This window comes from Tupaia chinensis, unplaced genomic scaffold (genome assembly GCF_000334495.1).
Source record: "Tupaia chinensis unplaced genomic scaffold, TupChi_1.0 Scaffold143673_1, whole genome shotgun sequence".
Taxonomy (NCBI): Eukaryota; Metazoa; Chordata; class Mammalia; order Scandentia; family Tupaiidae; genus Tupaia; species Tupaia belangeri.
The window spans coordinates 477,619-496,699 of NW_006203521.1; the positions used below are offsets into that span (position 1 = coordinate 477,619).

The 19,081-nt window shown below is 39.6% G+C and overlaps 1 non-coding gene and 1 pseudogene across 1 annotated transcript; both read left to right on the forward strand.

Moving 5' to 3' along the window:
• The first annotated feature begins 826 nt into the window (after positions 1-826).
• LOC102479698 (nuclease-sensitive element-binding protein 1 pseudogene) overlaps positions 827-19,081 on the forward strand; it is a 28,542-nt pseudogene continuing 10,287 nt past the window's right edge.
• Positions 6,677-6,783, forward strand: LOC114005367 (U6 spliceosomal RNA). The gene has a single exon (XR_003547227.1). It is a non-coding gene; the product is annotated as a U6 spliceosomal RNA (small nuclear RNA).

The following is a 19,081-nucleotide window of genomic DNA, read 5'->3' on the forward strand; positions in this document are numbered from 1 at the left end:
AAAAAAAAAAAAAAAAAAAAAAAAAAAAGAAAAGCCAGTGATGGTAGGATAAGGTGGCTGGATCTCACATGGCTTAGAGAGCAGTTTGAGTTCCAGTCCCAATGGCTTGAAATACACACTGAGCCCGTGTAATGTGCTTAGCATACATAATCAAAATCCTGCGAGAAAAAGGAGGAGAAGGGGGGCCAGCAGGTGGTATAGTGGTTAAGGGGCACTGGACTCCCATATGGCCAACTGTGGTTTGAGTCTCAGACCTGGCAGCTTGTTTTGTTCTCTTTCTCTCTCTCTTTCTCTCTCTCCCCTCCCCTTCCCTTCTTTCCCTCCCTCCCTCTCCCTTTCCCTCTCTCCCTTGCTTTCCCTCTCTGGTTAAATTAAAAATAAATAAAGTTAAATAAAATATTTTTTTACAAAAAGGAGGAGAACGGATCACAGCATGGCCATCTCCCCTAGGGGGTGATTTCTCACTTTCTCTCTCTCTCTCACTCTTTTTTGTTCACTGATGAGCGGATGTGCCCTATAACAAAACTAAAAGGAAAAAAAGAGAGAGAGAAGAAAAAGAAAAGAAGACAGAATCAAGGATCAGCACACTTAAGGGAGAAGTAGAGGAAGAGAATCCAGCACAGGAGACTCTGAAGATGTGACTGCAACTGTAGGACATCGAGGAAGATGACGTGATCTCAGTAAGGAGAAGAAAGTGGTCAAGAAGGAAGGGACACTCAAAGGAGCTGACCCTTCCAAAATACTGAGAAAAATAAGGATAGTACTAATTAGGGCTCTTTGATTATAAGTAACAGAAACTAACTTGATTTTTAAGAAAAAGGAGAGGATGCATCATAAAGGTGCAGGAGTATCTCCTGAACCCAAGAGCGAGGACTGCAAGCAGGAGCTTAAAGCTCATAGCACCCACGGAGCTCTTTGCACATCTGCTGCACCAACCTGTTCGTGTCTGGCTCATACAGAAACTGCAAGACAGCCTCCTATGGCTCTGAGGGTATTGGTTTTCTGGTTAGAAGATTTTCCCAGACTAAACCAGAATCTCAATTCCTAGGAGAGGATAGGAAAGATGAAAGGAAAAAAGAGGAAGGAAAAGAGAGATGAAGAGAAGAAAAGAGAGCAGAGAATGGCAGAGGGAGAAGGTACAGAGAGGAAGAGAGAAAAGAAGACATAAAGAGAGAGGGAAAAGAGGAACTGCTTTCTCTTAAATAGATTCAGGTGAACACCCCTGGTCCAAACACCTATCGTCAGAGGGAAAGATCCCAAACTATGAACTGGGTTACTAAATGTTCATCTTGACTCAAAATGAGGGCAGTTAGAGATATATTATGAGATGGGCAAATATCTTAAAGTTTCAATTACAAGTGCCAAACAAATATTTGAGGGTTTTAGGGGATAAAACATACTTGTTGACCTTGGCAAGAGCAGTTTCTATGGAATGGGAGCAACTAAAATCAGTTTACACTGGGTTGATGACAGTGCATAGAGAAAACTCCTTCAAGTCTGTAGTGAAGGCCCTCAGAAAGAGGTAGTATTTTTTTTTTTTTGGAGAGGTTTTCGCTATAGGGCGCGTGTGCTCCCCAGACAGACAGAGAGAGACATAGAGACAGAAAGCGAGAAATTACCCCCCAGGGGGGATGGTCACGCCACAATCCCTTCTCCTCCATTCTCCTCTCAGGATCTTGGGCGCGCACGCACATGCGCCTGGCATGAGTTCTAAGCCACCGGGTCCGGGACGCAAACCATGGTTGACTACGTGGGAGTCCAGTGACATAGCCATTATGCTAACTACTGCCCCAGAAAGAGGCCAGCAGGTGGTGTGGTGGTTAAGGGCACTAGACTCCCATAATGACTAACTGTGGTTTGAGTCCTGGAGCTGGCAGGTTGCTTTTTCTCTCTCCTCTCTCTTTCTCTCACTCAGTCCCTCTCTGGTCAAAATAAAATAAATAAAGTTAAATAAAATAATTCCTTTAAAAAAAAGAAAGAGTTGGTATCAAAGATTTTGTTTTTTTGATTTGCTTGTTTGTTCTTTGAGCTCTGTAAAATCTGAACATATTTATATGTTGACCAAAAAGAGTATGAAGAATAAGCATAACAATCATTTATCACTTTGATAAACATGTGGAATCCCAAACCTAACCCAGAAGATCTGGATTCAGCAGGTGGAGGGTGGAATCCAGGCACATAAATTTGGGGGAGAAGGGGGCAAGGGCAAAATTAAAATGCAGGCCTCCTTAATTTGAAAGCAGGATACATGCTTTCTCTTTATTCTATGCTCTCTTGATCTGTCATTGTACTTTTAATTTATTTAGTGTTTCATTTCCTTGTGAGGAGGGGATGCTTGCTGAGCAAGTACAGACTTCATAGGTGCCTGGGCTTTGCACTTAGAAAAAGTGCTTGGGACCGGCAGTTAGCGTAATGGCTATATCACTGGACTCCCATGTAGTCGACCATGGTTCGAGTCCCAGACCTGGAAGCTTAAACTCACACTGGGTGCGTGTGTGTGCATGCCCAAGATCCCGAGAGGAGAATGGAGGAGAAGGGATTGTGGCGTGACCATCCTCCGTGGGAGGGGATTTCTCGCTTTCTGTCTCTCTGTCTCTCTGTCTCTCTCTGTCTTTTTGGCGAGCGCATGCACCCTATGGCAAAAACCTCTCCAACAAAGAAAAAGTGCTCAACATATTGGGGAAGTGCAAAGTAAAGCCACAATGAAATATTGTTACTCACCCACCAGAACGGCTAAAATGAAAAAGACTAACCATACCAAGCACTTGTAAGGATGTACTGGAAGTGTAAATTGGTTTACCCATTCTGGAAATTTTTATGGCAATTACTAAACCTAACCCTTCCTTATGATTCAGTTATTCAACTCTATATATTGCACATACTCACTAAAAGATACATACAAGAATATTCAAGAACCTCAAATTAGAAACCCTCAAATGTTCATTAATGGGAGAATGAATAAATATAAATGTAAATAAATATAATGTTGAATATATATGGAGTACCACACAGCTAAAGATAAATGAAATACTCCCAAAACATCATTCATGGATGTTATTCATGGATTCTATGCTGAACAAAAGAGAAGTCGGATGCAGGGCCAGCTGGTGGCATGGTGGTGTAAGCAGCAATTGTAGATCCCACATAGCCAACTGGACGGTTTGTTTGAGTCCTGGACCTAGCAGCTTGAAAAACATGCCAGGTGTGTGTGCTGGGGTGCCCAAGGTCACAAAAGGAGGGAGAAATGGAGGAGAAGAGAGTGCAGTGTGATCATCCCCTCAGCGGGTGCTTTCTCATTTTACTCCTCTCTCTTTGACTCTCTCCGGCAAACACGCATGTCCCATACAAAATGTTTTTTTAAAAGAAGCAGACAGATAAAAAGTTTATACTATATAATCTCATTTATACTTAATATGAGAACTAACAAAACTAATCGATATTAAGTCAGAATAGTATGTACTTTTGGAGGGATATGGACTGGAAAGGGGCACAAGGAAATCTTCTGAAGTACTGGAAAGTTACATATCTTGGTTATGGGTGTATGTGTATATACACACACACACACACACATATATATATACACTCACATGTATATATACACACACATATATACGTATATACATGTATATATACATATATACCTGTGTGTGTGTGTGTGTGTGTGTGTGTGTGTGTATATATATATATATATAAAAAAGGATACTCTCCACTTACTCAATACAAATAAAGTCCTGCAACCCTTGAAGGAAAATGATTGAAAGAAAGATTCCAATGTGGATTGAATTAGATACTGTCTTTATTGATTAATTTCAGAGGCTGTAAATGATGGTGGAATCTTAGGGTGATATCTGGGTCTCATAGACTCTGAAGGCTAGGTGACATAGAGCTGTGTGAACTCATCTACTATATGACATCTTCCATTCTATGTCTTCCCTTCACTTGGGTAGTGGAGAAGTATGTGGGCTCTTGGGATCCTGGAGGTAAGCATGCTAGAATCTGAGGCCTGGGAGCCATTGTCCTGGGAAGTGAGTGCTTCTGGTCATTTCTGGCATCTTCAGCTCCAGTCCCCAACTATGTACTAGGAGGTCAATGGGGCACCATGAGGAACTGATCAGGATGACTTAAAGGTTCAAATAAACAATTACTTATTCATATTTAGTACAGAGTAAAGGCACTGAGTTAAATTTTCCCCTTTGTTTTGTGTTTCTTCCTGTCCTTTTAAAGTCTGAGAACAATTATGACTGGAATTTGGAATTGGAATGAGGAAAGAGGTTGACAGAAGACTTTGCTACTGTTTCCTTTTCTGTACAACTGAAGCCCTGATCTTTCCTTTTCTTTAAGAAGTATTTATTTAATTTTATTTATTTGTTTATCCATTTATTCATTTATTCATTTATTTTAATTTGACCAGAGAAAGACAGACACACAGAGAGAAGGAAAGTGAGAAAGCAAGCCACCAGGTCCAGGACTTGAACTGTGGTCAGCCATGTGGGAGTGTCTAGCACCTTAACCACGACACTACCTGCTGGCCCAGCCTTGATGTTTTCTGTGACCCGGAGATGACCATGTCCATCTTTGATTTTAAAACGCTAAATGTTATACCTCAAAGGAAAGTGGAGAATTTGGGAAATTATGGGGCTCTTTCAAAGAATGTTTATTCCATGCAGGGTGTTCAGACAAGGGCTGAGGCTGCTAACTGTCAGGTGGGATTCCTTAAGTATCGGTAGTGCCCTCCACTATCAGAGAGAGGGTAAAAAACTCAGGCTCAGGTTTCTTGCCTGCACTGGGTTTCTCTTCTGAATATTTGAAATCAACTAAAATAAATTTTTTTAAATGTTTTTAATTGTTACCAGGCTTAGGCTGCTCCTTCCTTTTTAGTGGGGAGTTGGTTCCAGCCAGTTATGAAGTCTGAGTAGAGAACATGAATGTTTCCTTTGAGAAGCAATATTAGCCTTAGGTTTCCTTCCAGCATGTGTTTTGGGTCTTTTCCCAGAGGTTTCAGTGAAGAATCACGTGTCTCGGGGGGTGGAAATAAAAAAACAAAAACATTTGAGTTTTGCAAAATCAGAGTGGACTGGATACTATGTAGTTAGCCTTTTTGCTATAAACATAATTTTTAAAAATTAAGTGCATTTGTTTTTCTTTCATGAAAAAAAGTTTTATATACACACATACACTGAGGGGCGGGGTGGGGGTGTTCAGAACAAGATGTTTCTCATTCCGTTTGTTTCAAGCAATAACTCAGAGGCTCTGGAGAAAATAAACCATACATAAATAGTAGAAAACAGACTGCATCTTGTTGCTATGGTAATGCCCTACTTATATCACATTAAGCTGATTCATGTCTTTTCTCACCTCACTGTTAATAAATTATAGTGGCTGATGAGAATTAAACTGGCTAGAAGAATTGGCATGGACAAGTTGCATATTAATTTGTTATCTAATTTTGGTGTCCCATAATTTTTTTAAGGAGAAGATATCTTTTATCAAGCACTGTATTTTCTAAAGCTTTACTTTTATTATCTTCTTTTTCACTAAAAACTATGCAAATGAAAAGTCCCAGGTTTAGATAGTGGTTGCTCCCTGGCTGCTCCATCAGGTGTATGACTTGTGCAAGGAGAAAATGTGAACTGAGCTCAGACAGCTCTCGTTTGTTTCTTTTTCCGTTCCTTTATCTTCTTTATTCCAGTGTGTTTAAGGATTTTAAATAATCCATCTACTTTTTTTTCCTTAGATTTTTGCTACAGGGTGCCTGCACTCGCTGGAGAGAGATAGTGAGAGGGAAAATGAAAAATCACCCCTAAGGCTGAGGGGTGGCCAGCCCTCATTGGTTCTTCTCCATTCTACTCCTGGGATTTGGGGCATGCATGCACATGCACCTGGCATGATTTTTAAGCCACCAGGTCCAGGACTTGAACTGGCATTGGCCATGTGGGAGTCCAGCACCTTAACCACTATACCACCTGCTGGTTCCTCCATCTACCTTTTTCAGTTGCTTTAATTAATGTATTTTTATTGATTTATTTTAGCGGTTTTTGCCATAGGGCACATGCACTCACCAGAGAGACAGAGACAGTGAGAGGGAAATGAGAAATCAATCCCCAAGGAGATGACCATGCTGCAATCCCTTGTCCATTCTCCTCTCAGCTGAGATCTTGGGCATGCACACACACACACACATGCCCGGTATAATTTTCTCTCTTTTTTAACATTTTATTTTTTATACATTCAACTACTGTACATCTTCACTTGTGAAATGAATTTTTCCAGCATAAATACACTACATTTGGTATCATTTCCAAGCTACCAGGTCTGGAACTCAAACCATGGTCAGCCATGTGGGAGTTCAGAAACCTACCACTACACCATCTGTTGGCCCCCCACCTGCTTAAATTTATACACATTTCCACCTACCACATACATGCGCATGCACACACACACACACACACACACACACACAGCAACAAAGTTAAAAGGGAAACAAGAAACTGGGTTAAAAGACAATAAACCAAAGAAAATATCGGTAGCTCATGTAATAAGCAATGGACTAATTTCAGAAACACGCTTAAAAAAAAAAAACAAAACACAAACCTTTTACAAATCAAACAAAACAACCAAAATCATATAAACCAACCAATGGACTATCTGTTAAAAAATGGTTGAAAATACGCAAAGTGTGCTCGCTTGGGCAGCACATATACTAAAATTGGAACGATACCGAGAAGATTAGCATGGCCCCTGCGCGAGGATGACACACAAATTCATGAAGCGTTGCATATTTTTTTAAAAATAAAAATTAATAAATAAAGAAAAAATGCAAAGCCAGTTAATTGATTAATGAGATCAATAGTCAATAAATATCTGAATATATGCCCAATTTCAATTCTTGTTAGAGAGATTAAAGTGACAAACAGATAACATTTTTCTCCAAACTAGATGAGAAAACATTAGCTAGCAATATGACATAGAGTTAGATAAGGGAAAAACAGCTCTTTCAGACACTGTTTTTAGGAGTATAACTTGGCATAACTTTCATAGAAGTAAACATGGCTGTATTTATCAAATTGTTAAATGCATATATTTATTAACCCAGCAATTCCACTTCAATAAATTTATTTATGAATATATTGGATAAATGATTAAAGATGTTTTTACAAGGATGCTCAATATAACATTGCTGTAATAGCTAAAACAAAAACCCGGACAAAAAGTAAAAGTCCAGGGAATCAGCAGTTAGCGTAATGGCTATGTCGCTGAACTCCCACATGGTCAACCGCAGTTCGCGTCCCAGACCTGGTGGCTCAAAACTCACACCGGGCGCGTGTGTGTACGTGCCCAAGATCCCTAGAGGAAAATGGAGGAGAAGGGATTGTGGCGTGACCATCCCCCCTGGGGGGTGATTTCTCACTTTCTGTCTCTGTCTCTCTCTCTCTCTGTCTGTCTGGCGAGCGCACGCGCCCTATAGCGAAAAACCTCCCCCCCCCAGAAAAAGTAAAAGTCCATCACTGGATCACTAGTTAATAAAACTGATTCAGTCATACATTGGAATTCTATGCAGCTGTTAAAAAGGATTTCTGCTACAAAAACATGTTAAGAATATGAACAAGTTTCTGAAACTGCATGTATAACATAATCCTACTTATGCTAAAATATATTTCTCATATTTTTATATATTGTATTTAATATAAACATATACATATTTTATATCTATCTTTAACTTTTTTCTTTTTTGGAGAGGTTTTCACTATAGGGCGCGTGCACTCACCAGACAGAGAGAGAGAGACATAGAGACAGAAAGTGAGAAATCACCCCCCAGGGGGGATGGTCACACCGCAATCCCTTCTCCTCCACTCTCCTCTCGGGATCTTGGGCACGCACGCACACGCACCCGGCGTGAGTTCTAAGCCACCGGGTCTGGAACGCGAACCGCGGTTGACTACGTGGGAGTCCAGCGACATAGCCATTACGCTAACTGCTGGTTCTCAACTATCTACCAACCTATAGATAATATAAGAAAATATCTGAAAAGACCTGTAAGTAATTATGGCTCCTATAGACTGGGAGTAGACAGTGAGAAGATAAGAGATGAAAGGAATGGGTTGCAGAACTCAGAAAAATTGTGAAAATTTAACTTTCATTTTCCACACTTTTACATTTTTTATCCTTATTTTTAACATGGAGATATATTACTTTCATCGTAAAAAAAATTTTTAAAACCATAGATTAGTTTATTTTTAACACCCATCATGCCATGAATTCATAGAGAATAGGTTCCAGCAGCTCAGGCTCCTTTCCATTGGTTCTCACAAAGTGTGCTTCTCTGGGTGGAGCAGGCTGGTGCTTTAGTTGAACCCAGGTACCTTTCTCTTTGGCTTCCTTCCTTTTCTGGTCATTTTCCTTCACACGGTTTAGGAAGCTGTTTCTGCTCTTAGAATGCTTAATATGCTCAATGTGCACATTAATTCTCTTGGCAAGAATCTTGCCCTTGACTTGTTTCTTTACAACAATGCCAACAGCATGCTGGGTAACACTGTAGACTGTTCCAGTTTTGTCATGGTAACATTTGTGGGGCATTCTTTTTTTTTTTTTTGAGAGATTTTCACTGTAGGGCGCGTGCGCTCGCCAGACAGACAGAGAGAGACATAGAGACAGAAAGCGAGAAATCACCCCCCAGGGGGGATGGTCACACCGCAATCCCTTCTCCTCCATTCTCCTCTCGGGATCTTGGGCACGCACGCACAGGCGCCCGACGTGAGTTTTAAGCCACCGGGTCCGGGACATGAACCGCGGTCAACTACGTGGGAGTCCAGCGACATAGCCATTATGCTAACTGCTGGTTCCCGGGCATTCCTTTTTGAACAGTACCCATTCCCTTGATGTCTACAATATCATCTTTCTTGTAGATTTGTATGTATGTTGCCAAAAGAACCACTCCATGTTTTCTAAAAGGCCCAAAGAACATACATTGGGTGCCTCTCTTCTTTCCCTTTGTGTTTGTCATTTTGGTTCATTACTGGAAGATGGCAGTTCCAGCCAAAAGGCTGTAAAAAGGTTTTTTAAGAGTATGTACATTAACACTATGTGTGTGTATACATATTAATATATTCAAAATCTCATTGTTATCATGAAATATTAGAAGATGTAGTCTGTTATTGTGTTGCTATCAGAAATACCCAAGCCTGGGTGATTTTATAAAGAATATAGATGTTTATTTGCAAACTAATGACTCTGTGGCAGAAAGTCCAAAGTCCTAGACTGATAGAAGCACAGAGGACAACTGGCACATTTAGACAGAGAAATGGCCTGACTAATCCTTCTTTTATAGCAACCAACTCTCGTGAGAACAAACCCCTTCTTATAAGAGCTAGAAGTCAGTGAATCTCATGAGGCATTATGAACCTAATCATGAGAGGACCAGCCAGTGGCATTGTGGTTAAGGCAGCTGGATCTCACATAGTAGACTGCACAATTCAAATACTAAACCCATTGGCTTGAAAAACATACTGGGCATATGTGCATGCATGCCCAAAATCTCAAGAGGAGAATGGAGATCTTCCAGTAATGAACCAAAATGACGAACACAAAGGTAAAGAGGAGAGGCACCTGATATATGCTCTCTAGGCCTTTTAGAAAACATGGAGTGGTTCCTTTGGCAACATATATGTGAATCTACAAGAAAGGTGATATTGTAGCCCTTAAGGGAAGGGGTACTGTTCAAAAAGGAATGCCCCACAAATGTTACCATGGCAAAACTGGAAGAGTCTACAATGTTACCCAGCATGCTGTTGGCATTGTTGTGAACAAACAAGTTAAGAGCAAGATTCTTGCCAAGAGAATCAATGTGCGTATTGAGCATATTAAACATTCTAAGAGCAGAGGATAGATTCCTAAAACGTGTGAAGGAAAATGACCAGAAAAAGAAAGAAGCCAAAGAGAAAGGTACCTGGGTTCAACTAAAGCGCCAGCCTGTTCCACCCAGAGAAGCACACTTTGTGAGAACCAATGGAAAGGAGCCTGAGCTACTGGAACCTATTCTCTATGAATTCATGGCATGATGGGTGTTAAAAATAAACTAATCTGTGGTCTACAAAAAAAAAAAAAGAGGAGAATGGAGAAAAAGGGATTGCAGCATGATCATTCCCCCTGGGGAATACTTTCTCTGTCTCTCTCTAGTGAGCACATGTGCCCTATAGCAAAGAAAAATAAAAAGTCATAAGACTCTTGCTTCCATGATATAATTACAATGAACAAATCGCTGCCCACTAGGAACCCTGGGAAACCATGAAGGATTATTATTATTATTTTCACTTAATACCTTTATAAAACAGAACAATCAAGGCCCTACACCATGAATTTCTGGGGACATATTTAAACCATAGCAATGTGTGAGACAGTTCTGCCTATTGACTTCCTGGGAAAATGTAAATATGTGAAAATACCACAAAGAATGTCACATGGCATGTATTAATCATATGCCAATAATTAATATCTACAGCAGTGGTTAGGAGGTAAGAGGAAAGTCACTATGACTGCAGTAAGTACAGAAAAAATGGGCATAGACATCTTCTAGAAACTGGGTACAAGGCTCCCCTAAGGTTTCACTAAGAGGAGTGCTTGCTGGTAAGAGCAGAGGGTCACACAGGGCATAGGGAAAACATCACACTCTGCAAGGCAGTCCCACATGGGAAGTTCCTGATTCGAGTTCAGTGACCTGGAATGTGCCAGGCATATGCTTGCATATGACCCAGATTTCCCTGAAGGCTAGGGGTGGTCTCACAGTGTTGAGTCTCTGTTGGGAGTGCTGTCTCTATCTTTCTCTGTCTCACTTATTGAAGAAATAAATAAACTTAAAAAATAGAGAGTGAAACTGCATCAGCCTTGCTGATCACAAATTACTCTCTGTGTCTGCAAGTGGTTCTAGACCAGGTTGAAAGTTATACCTGTTCTTCTTTTATAAGTAGCCAGACTGCTGACAGTAAAAAACACTGATGTCTAATTTGCATTAGAAAAAAAAATTCAACCCCTAGTAGTACAGAAACTGCTTCATAATTAGTGCTTATTTTGTGCATAGGTCAAGAATATAAACTCCCTACATGGTGTTAATATCTACCATTTGGATGTAGTGTTTGAAATGCTGCATTACTGGGAAGTGCCATTTGTTTCTTCAGCCTTCTTGGAGACGCTAAAAATTATGTTTGAAACCATAGTCTGTATAGTCAGACAGACTGGATATAAATCCTGGGTACATCATTTACTAACTGTGCATCCTTAGGAAAATAAGCTAACTTTTTGCACTATGGTTTGAACTTCAGTAATATGGGAATAATTATAGTATTAATAACCTCATGGGATGTTTGAAGATTAAATGTCTAAATATCTTACAAAGTGTGAAGTTTCTGGGTGCATAGTTGTTATTCTCAATATTACTTATTCTTATCAAGGACAACAAGAAAATCCCAAAAGTATTCAGGGAGAAATAATAATCACACATAGCACCGGGAATGAGAAAATAATGATGGTGACATATCAGTAGTAACATCGAAAGCTAGAAGAAAATGGAACATCTATAAAGTTAACTTTCACTTAGACTAACATCTCCTGATAAATAAAATGTGAGGATACAATAAAGATATTTCTAGACATGTAAATTCTCGTAACATTGCCTTCTCAAGTGTCGTTTGTGAGGAATCTGCTTATGTATGTGCTCCATCAAAAAGAGGGACTAGGCCCAGTCATGGTGGTATGGGCTGCTAAAACATTGTGCTCCATGAGCTAGGACCATGTGGCTTTGATTCCTAGTTCAACCTAAAGGCCGAATGCAGAGGCACACACTTATAATCCCAGCAACTCAGGAGGCTGAGGATTGTAAACTCAAGTTGACCTGGACAATATAGCACCCTGTCTGAATGATCTTGATGTAGTGGTAGCTATGGTCTTAGCTTACTTGAGAGGCTGAAGCAGAAGGATCATGACACTGTGAAGCCTTGTCATAAAAAAAAAAAAAAAAAAGAAAAGGAAAAGAAAGAAAGAAAGAAAGAAAGAAAGAAAGAAAGAAAGAAAGAAAGAAAGGGACTAAACATGGAACTGTAAAACAGAGCACCTAGCACAGTAAAATAATAAGGGGATTCCCAGGATGAGAGCTGAGCTGCAGGCCAGGAAACCATAACCGTGGGTTTATAAAAGGAACATAGAAAGGGAAGATTATCCAACAGGTTGGACTGTGGAAAATTGTGCTGCAAGGCATGGTACAGAATCCTTGAGATATTAGAAGATAGCAACTGGCTCAGGAAAAACTAAGTAAATAAAAAAATGAGGCAATGAATAACTAAAAGAAAACCAAACTACCTTGCAAGAAAGAAAATGTAATTAGAGTACACCATTCAGCAAAACAGTGGGCAAGATTTACTGAATATAAAAATGACTATGGATTTAACTAAAAAATTATGATACAAGTATTTTAAGAGAATAAGAAGAGTAGGAAGTGTTAGAAATTTAAATCCTCATTTGCAATAATAGGAGCATAATAGATAATACAGAAGTAAATGAATCAAAAAAGAGCGCTACACACTTATTATTTGGAAATATGTGTAATAAATAACAGAAGAAACATCAAGTGGATGCAATAGGAAGGTGGGAAGGCAAGGATGGTGATTGCTATTTTTTCATTATTCCATTTTTAGCACTATTTGACTTTATAAGCTACATAAATTTGTAAGTACTTTGTAAATCTTAAGTTTTGACACTTACAGAATAACAATTCTTCATTCTCAGTTCAGCAACTTTGAAGCCTTGAGTAACTGATATCTTAAAATAGACTGATGTGTTTAAAGATTCTGTTTTAAGAAAGCGAGAAGAGTAGAGGAAATGTATGCCTTTTATTATCATTACTTTTCACTTAACTTTGTAGATTTAGCCTTCCAGAGGCTCATTAAGCTCTTACAACTTTATCCTCTTAAATTCTATTTTTTAAGAATAATTTTATTAACTTTATTTATTTATTTTAACTTGACCAGAGAGGGACAGAGTGAGAGAGAGACAGAGAGAGCAAGACAGAGAGAGAGAGAGAGAGAGAGAAAACAAGCCGCCAGGTCCAGGACTTGAAATGCAGTCAACCATGTGGGAGTCCAGCACCTTACCACCATGCCAACCGCTGACCCCTCCTCTTATATTTTTATTTTATTTAAAGTATGTTTAAAGGCATAATAGAAGAAGTTTACATAACTGTGACACTAAAACAAGATGAGTGTGTTATGTGGGTAGAGGGGCACTGCATCTTATCACATAAAATATAGATTTAAAAATCCTAATTAATGGGGGACCAGCAGTTAGTGTAATGGCTATGTCGCTGGACTCTCACGTAGTCGACCACGGTTCATGTCCCGAACCCAGTGGCTTAAAACTCACGCTGGGCATGTGTGCATGCGTGCCCAAGATCCCAAGAGGAGAATGGAGGAGAAGGGATTGCAGCGTGGCCATCCCCCCTGGGGGGTGATTTCTTGCTTTCTGTCTCTCTGTCTCTCTCTGTCTGTCTGGCGAGCGCACGCACCCTATAGTAAAAAACGTCTCAAAAAAAAATCCTAATTAATGTCAGAAAGTTAAATGTGATATATGTTAAAAAAATAAATATGCTTTGAGCAATTGTTATTTTTCTGGGATGGCTAAAAATTAGAAAATGTATTGATGTAACTCATTGTTTTAATGAGAAGAACTATATGCTCATCCTGCTGCATATAGTAAAGAGATTTGATAAAATGTAACATCTATTATTTATCAAAACCTTTAAGGCAGAGTTACATAGAACCTCCTTACCTTGATAGGAACATTTCGCAAACACTAATAGCAAATATTATGTTTAATGGTGAGATACAATTAAATTAGATACCTCAATTTCTTGGTAAAGTTCATTAATAGAGAAAAAGGGGAGAAGTCGATTTGTGAGCTCAGCTCCCACTTCTCCATTCCTAGGTCACTGAATAAAGCCTATGCCATGACACTCAGTTTTGGTTTCCTAAGTTGACCCCACAACACTGAACAGGAAAAGATTCTACATTCAGGAATAAATTTTAAAAAGAAAGAAAAAGACTAGAAAGATCACTGGTATTATGCAACATTACACTGAAAGTCCCTGTGGAATTAATAACATAAGAAAAGGAAACAGGAGTTTTATTTATAAGAAAGGGATAGAACTGACATTACTTGCAAGTGATATAATACTCTATTGAAAAATACAAAAGAACCAACTGAAAACCTAGGGTTAATATGAACAATTAGGGGGACCAGCAGATGGCGTAATGGTTATGTTGCTGGATTATGGCCAATCTCAGTTTAAGTCCTGACTAGAGGTGTGAAATTCACATCGAGCACGTGTGCGCGCGTGCCCAAAATCTCAAGAGGAAAATGGAGGACAAGGGATTGGGGTGTGGCCATCCCTCTTAGAGGTGGTGGTGGTGATTTTCTGTCTCTCTGTTTCTCTCTCTCTCTCTGGTGAGGGTACTTGCCCTGCAGCAAAAATCTCTCTCAAAAAAAGTTTAGGATTGACCCTGTGAACAACAGTTAGATGCCATTGGCAGCAGGATCCCACATGGTCAACCACAGTTCAGATCCCAGTCTAGTGCTTGAACAAGATGCTGGGCATGTGTGCATGCCCATAATCCTGATAGAAAGGAGAAATGAAGGAAAAGTAATTGTAGAGAAATGAAGCTGCATTAGGAATGCTTTCTCTCTCTCTCTATGAGCATGTGCCCTCTGGCATAAAGAAAAAAAGGAAAAGGAGAAGGAAAAGGAGGCAAAGGAGAAGGAGGAGAAGGAGAAGAAGAAGGAGAAGAAGAAGGAGAAGAAGAAGGAGGAGGAGAAGAAGAAGAACTGAAAGAGAGAGAAGGTGAGAGAAAAATCAATTACATTGAAATAGTTTCTAAAAATTTCAAGAAAAAGAATATGACCAACACCAAAAGAAAAATTAGTGATGTGAACATTTAAGAAGACACCATCTTGCATATCTACAAAAAATTATTTTCAGAAAAGGGAGTGGGGTTGGAGTAAAAGGATGAGTCATGGAAGGTATATCCAAAAGTCCTAAAATGAGAATCATAAACATTCCAGGCAGAATAAAAGGACAGATAGAGAAGCTGTAACCTGAAAGAAGAAAAATATTTTCCTGAAAGTTTATTGGTTGAAAAGGCTCTGAAGTGCCATGAAATATTTAGGGGGAAAAAAAAGGAAAGAAAGAAAAGAAAAAAAGCTAAATCTGACCACATCATAGTGAAATTTCTAAACTCCAAAGATAAAAAGAAAATTTTATAAGCTTTCAGAAAGAGATGTGGTTGTCTAAATGAAAAGATAATAAGACCAACTTCAACTTTCTCATCTGTAATAATTGATGCTAGATGCAGTAAAACAACATTTATAGGCTTTTGGAGACAAAGACCACAAATCAAGATTCCTATTCTGAGCCAAGTTATCATTATATATGAAAGAAAAGACAGATGTTTTTTCAGACATACAGTGGCATGGAAAATACACAGACATACAGTGGCAAACTCTAAATTAAATACAATTCATACTTAAATCTAAATAATTTTTTGTCATGCTAATGTGATTGTAAAGTGCTGTGTAAGGATTAAGAAGTGGTCCTTGATACAGAAGAACCGGTCTATAAGGAAAGATAGAAAACTAACCTGAAATTAGAATGCTATGCTACCATAAGGGAAAAAGAAAAACAACAGAAATAGGGTAAGCATGGAGAACGTGGTGGGGCTGTTGGGTGGAGATAAATAATTTTTTGTCATGCTAATGTGATTGTAAAGTGCTGTGTAAGGATTAAGAAGTGGTCCTTGATACAGAAGAACCGGTCTATAAGGAAAGATAGAAAACTAACCTGAAATTAGAATGCTATGCTACCATAAGGGAAAAAGAAAAACAACAGAAATAGGGTAAGCATGGAGAACGTGGTGGGGCTGTTGGGTGGAGAACAAAAGAAGCGAAAAATTAAAAGTGCTCAAATGGTTTCATCTTAATGGTGGCGAGCATAGTTACCAGTTGATTAACCTACCAAAATTAAGGAAAAGGAAGAAAAGGGAAAAGTAAAGTACATTAATAGATATAAAGTAAGATTAAAACATTAAAATTCAAATAAATGAGGGGATCAGCACATGGCATAATAGTTATGTCACTGGAATCCCACATAGTCAACTGCAGTTTCAGTTCCAGACCCGGTGACTTAAAACTCCCCCCAGCCGCATGTGCATGTGTGCCCCAAATCCTGAGAGAATAGAGGAGAAGGGATTGAGGCACAGCCATCCCTCCTTGTGGGTGATTTCTCGCTTTCTGCCTGTCTTTGTCTTTGGCGAGCACACATGCTCCTTAGCAAAAATCTCTCTCTCTAAAAAAAAAAAAAAAAAAAAAAAAAAAAAGCATATAAATGAATTAAATTCCCTATAAAAATAAAGACTTCCAAATATTTTCTAATAGATCATACAAACACAAAGTATTATGGATTGAATTATGCCCCCCTCCACAAAAAAAACATGTTGAAGTCCTAACTCCAATACCTCAGAATGTGACCGTACTTGGACACAGGGTCTCTAAAGTTAAAATGAGACCATTTGGTGGGTCCTAATCCAATGTGACTGGCGTCTTCATAAAAATGTAAACTTTATTTTTTTTGTTCATGATATCGAGTACATGTGCATGCATGCCTTGCATGAGAAAGGGAGGAAGCTCCTTCAAGAGTGTCTGTTCATGCCATGATACCCTTGCTTCAGCCTTCCAGCTTGTCATGGTCTTGGGCAATGGCATGTGGGTCCAGCATGTTTCAGGTTAACAGGGTCAGGAATCCAAACCCATGGTCAGTCATTGACTTCCAGCTCTGCAGGTCAGTAGCTGCTGACTATGCTGAAAAGTGAACTTCTGATACGAAGACAGACATGCACAGAGGGAAGATGATGTGAAGATATACAAGAAGACAACCATGTGACTGACTGAAAAGATGCATCTATGTGCCAAGGAATGTTAAGGACTGAAGCAAACACCAGCAGCCAGAAGAGGCAGGGAAGGAGTCCCCCCGAGAGCCCTCAGAGAGCACAGTCCTGCTGACACCTTGGTTTGGGGTTTCTAGTGTCCAGAACTTTGAAATAATTTTTTTTTTGGTCATTTTAAGTCACCCAATTTTCAATAGTTTGTTATAGCAGCCCTAGGAAATTAATGCACAAAATAACAGAAGTGCCTAACTTAATAACTCAGTAATACAGATTTCATAGCCAAGAACATTAAATACAATAAAAGATAATTTTTCATCAGGATAAATAATGGTAAGCAAAACCTAATTTTTAAAAATCAAACAAAAACACAACAAAACATTTATAGCAAGAATGCTCAGAAACAGAACTTAATGAAACTACTATTAAATGAGATGGGGATAGTATTTCTTTTTCAGAATATGGTAGCTTGAATTGACAGAAAGTAGTTAAGGGATAAACAGGACTTGACTAAGCAAGCAACAAACTGGTGTAAGGCAAAGAGATAAGTTGTTAATGAAGTTCTGCATCTATGCCCACAACTATTCGGATATTTTTTTAAAACCTAACTTCTTAATTTTCTCAACTATTTAATCTTCTTGAAGTCTTCTGACTGGATGCTAAAAGAAATAATACTTGTTTGCTAATCAGTGGAATCATGTCTCTGATATTTCATCTTTTTTGAGCACACACTCAAGAGTTCCAGATTTCTTCTCATACTCTCTACTACTCCCCAGAGGGTATCTGTTAGGGAGCAGGGAGCAGGGGTTGGTGTGTGGGCAAAATCTCATGACCTTTGATTTCTGTAATGATGTCCCTGATCTACCTGGTAGGTGGTACACTGTGTAAGTTGGTGGCTGGTGGCCTCATTGTCCCTTCTCTTGGTACAGACAGGCACTAGTTGTCCTACTTGGAATTGGCAGTGTTTTATCTGTTTGAGCTGATGTAACAAAATACCTGTGATTTATAAACCACAGAAATACATGTCTCACAATTCTGGAGGTTGGGAGGTGCAACACATTCTGTGTCTGGTAAAGGTTTGCTTTCTGCTTCAAGGTGGCAACTTCTTGCTGTGTCCTCGTACGGTAAAAAGGGTGAAAAGCTGGGCCAGTAGGTGGTGTGGTGGTGAAGGCGCTGAACCCCACACGGCCGATTCTGTAGTTTGAAACTTGGACCCAACAGCTTGAAAAGTATGATGGGTATGTGTGCATGCATGCCCAAAATCTTGAAAGGAGAATAAAGAAGGAATTGCAGCATGACCATCCCCACTGGGGGTTACTTTTTCACTTTCCCTCTCTGTCTCTTTGCAGTAAGTACATGTACCCTATGGCAAAAACCTAAGGAAAAAAAAAAGGGTGTGTGTGTGTGAAAAGTTCCCTTGGGCCTATTGGGGTGTGTGTGTGAAAAGTTCCCTTGGGCCTATTGTAGGAAAGCACCCATCTTGTTCATAAGGAGTCTGCCCAGAAGGCCCCATCCCCTAATACTAGCACCTTAGGGGTTAGGATCAGCAGGACACAATCCTCCAGACTCAGACTCCATCACTGAGTGCACACTCCTCCAAGCCAAACTAACATCAGTACCCGAACTTAGATGGTGAATCCACAATCTCTGTGATGGGTCAGTTCAACTCTTTGGAAGCCAGCAACTCTGAGGGCACACGGGAACGTCTGGCTCTCTCCCTAACCCCACAGAAGTTGAAGGAGGCAGAGGGTCTAATTCATTCCCTTTCTCTGTCAGGTTCACCACAGACCCATGCTGCTGACATTACAGTTCAGCTCTTCCCTGCATGATGGTGAGAAGGCCAAACTCTGTGGCAGATACCTCCAAGGGTTGGTTCTACATGGAGAGATAGCACAAGCTCACTCAGATTTCTAAGGCAACACACATGCCTCACCTCCAGTACCAGTATCACCCTTAAAAACATTTCATTCCAGATTTTAGTCAAAGGAAAGAACCTACATCTTTTCTGTTTCCCAGTTTAAAAGACAAGACCGAGGCAGAAAACATGATCTTCTAGCAAGAACTTCCCAGGTGGGTCCTGTCCACCCATGGCTTACTTTAAACTCAGC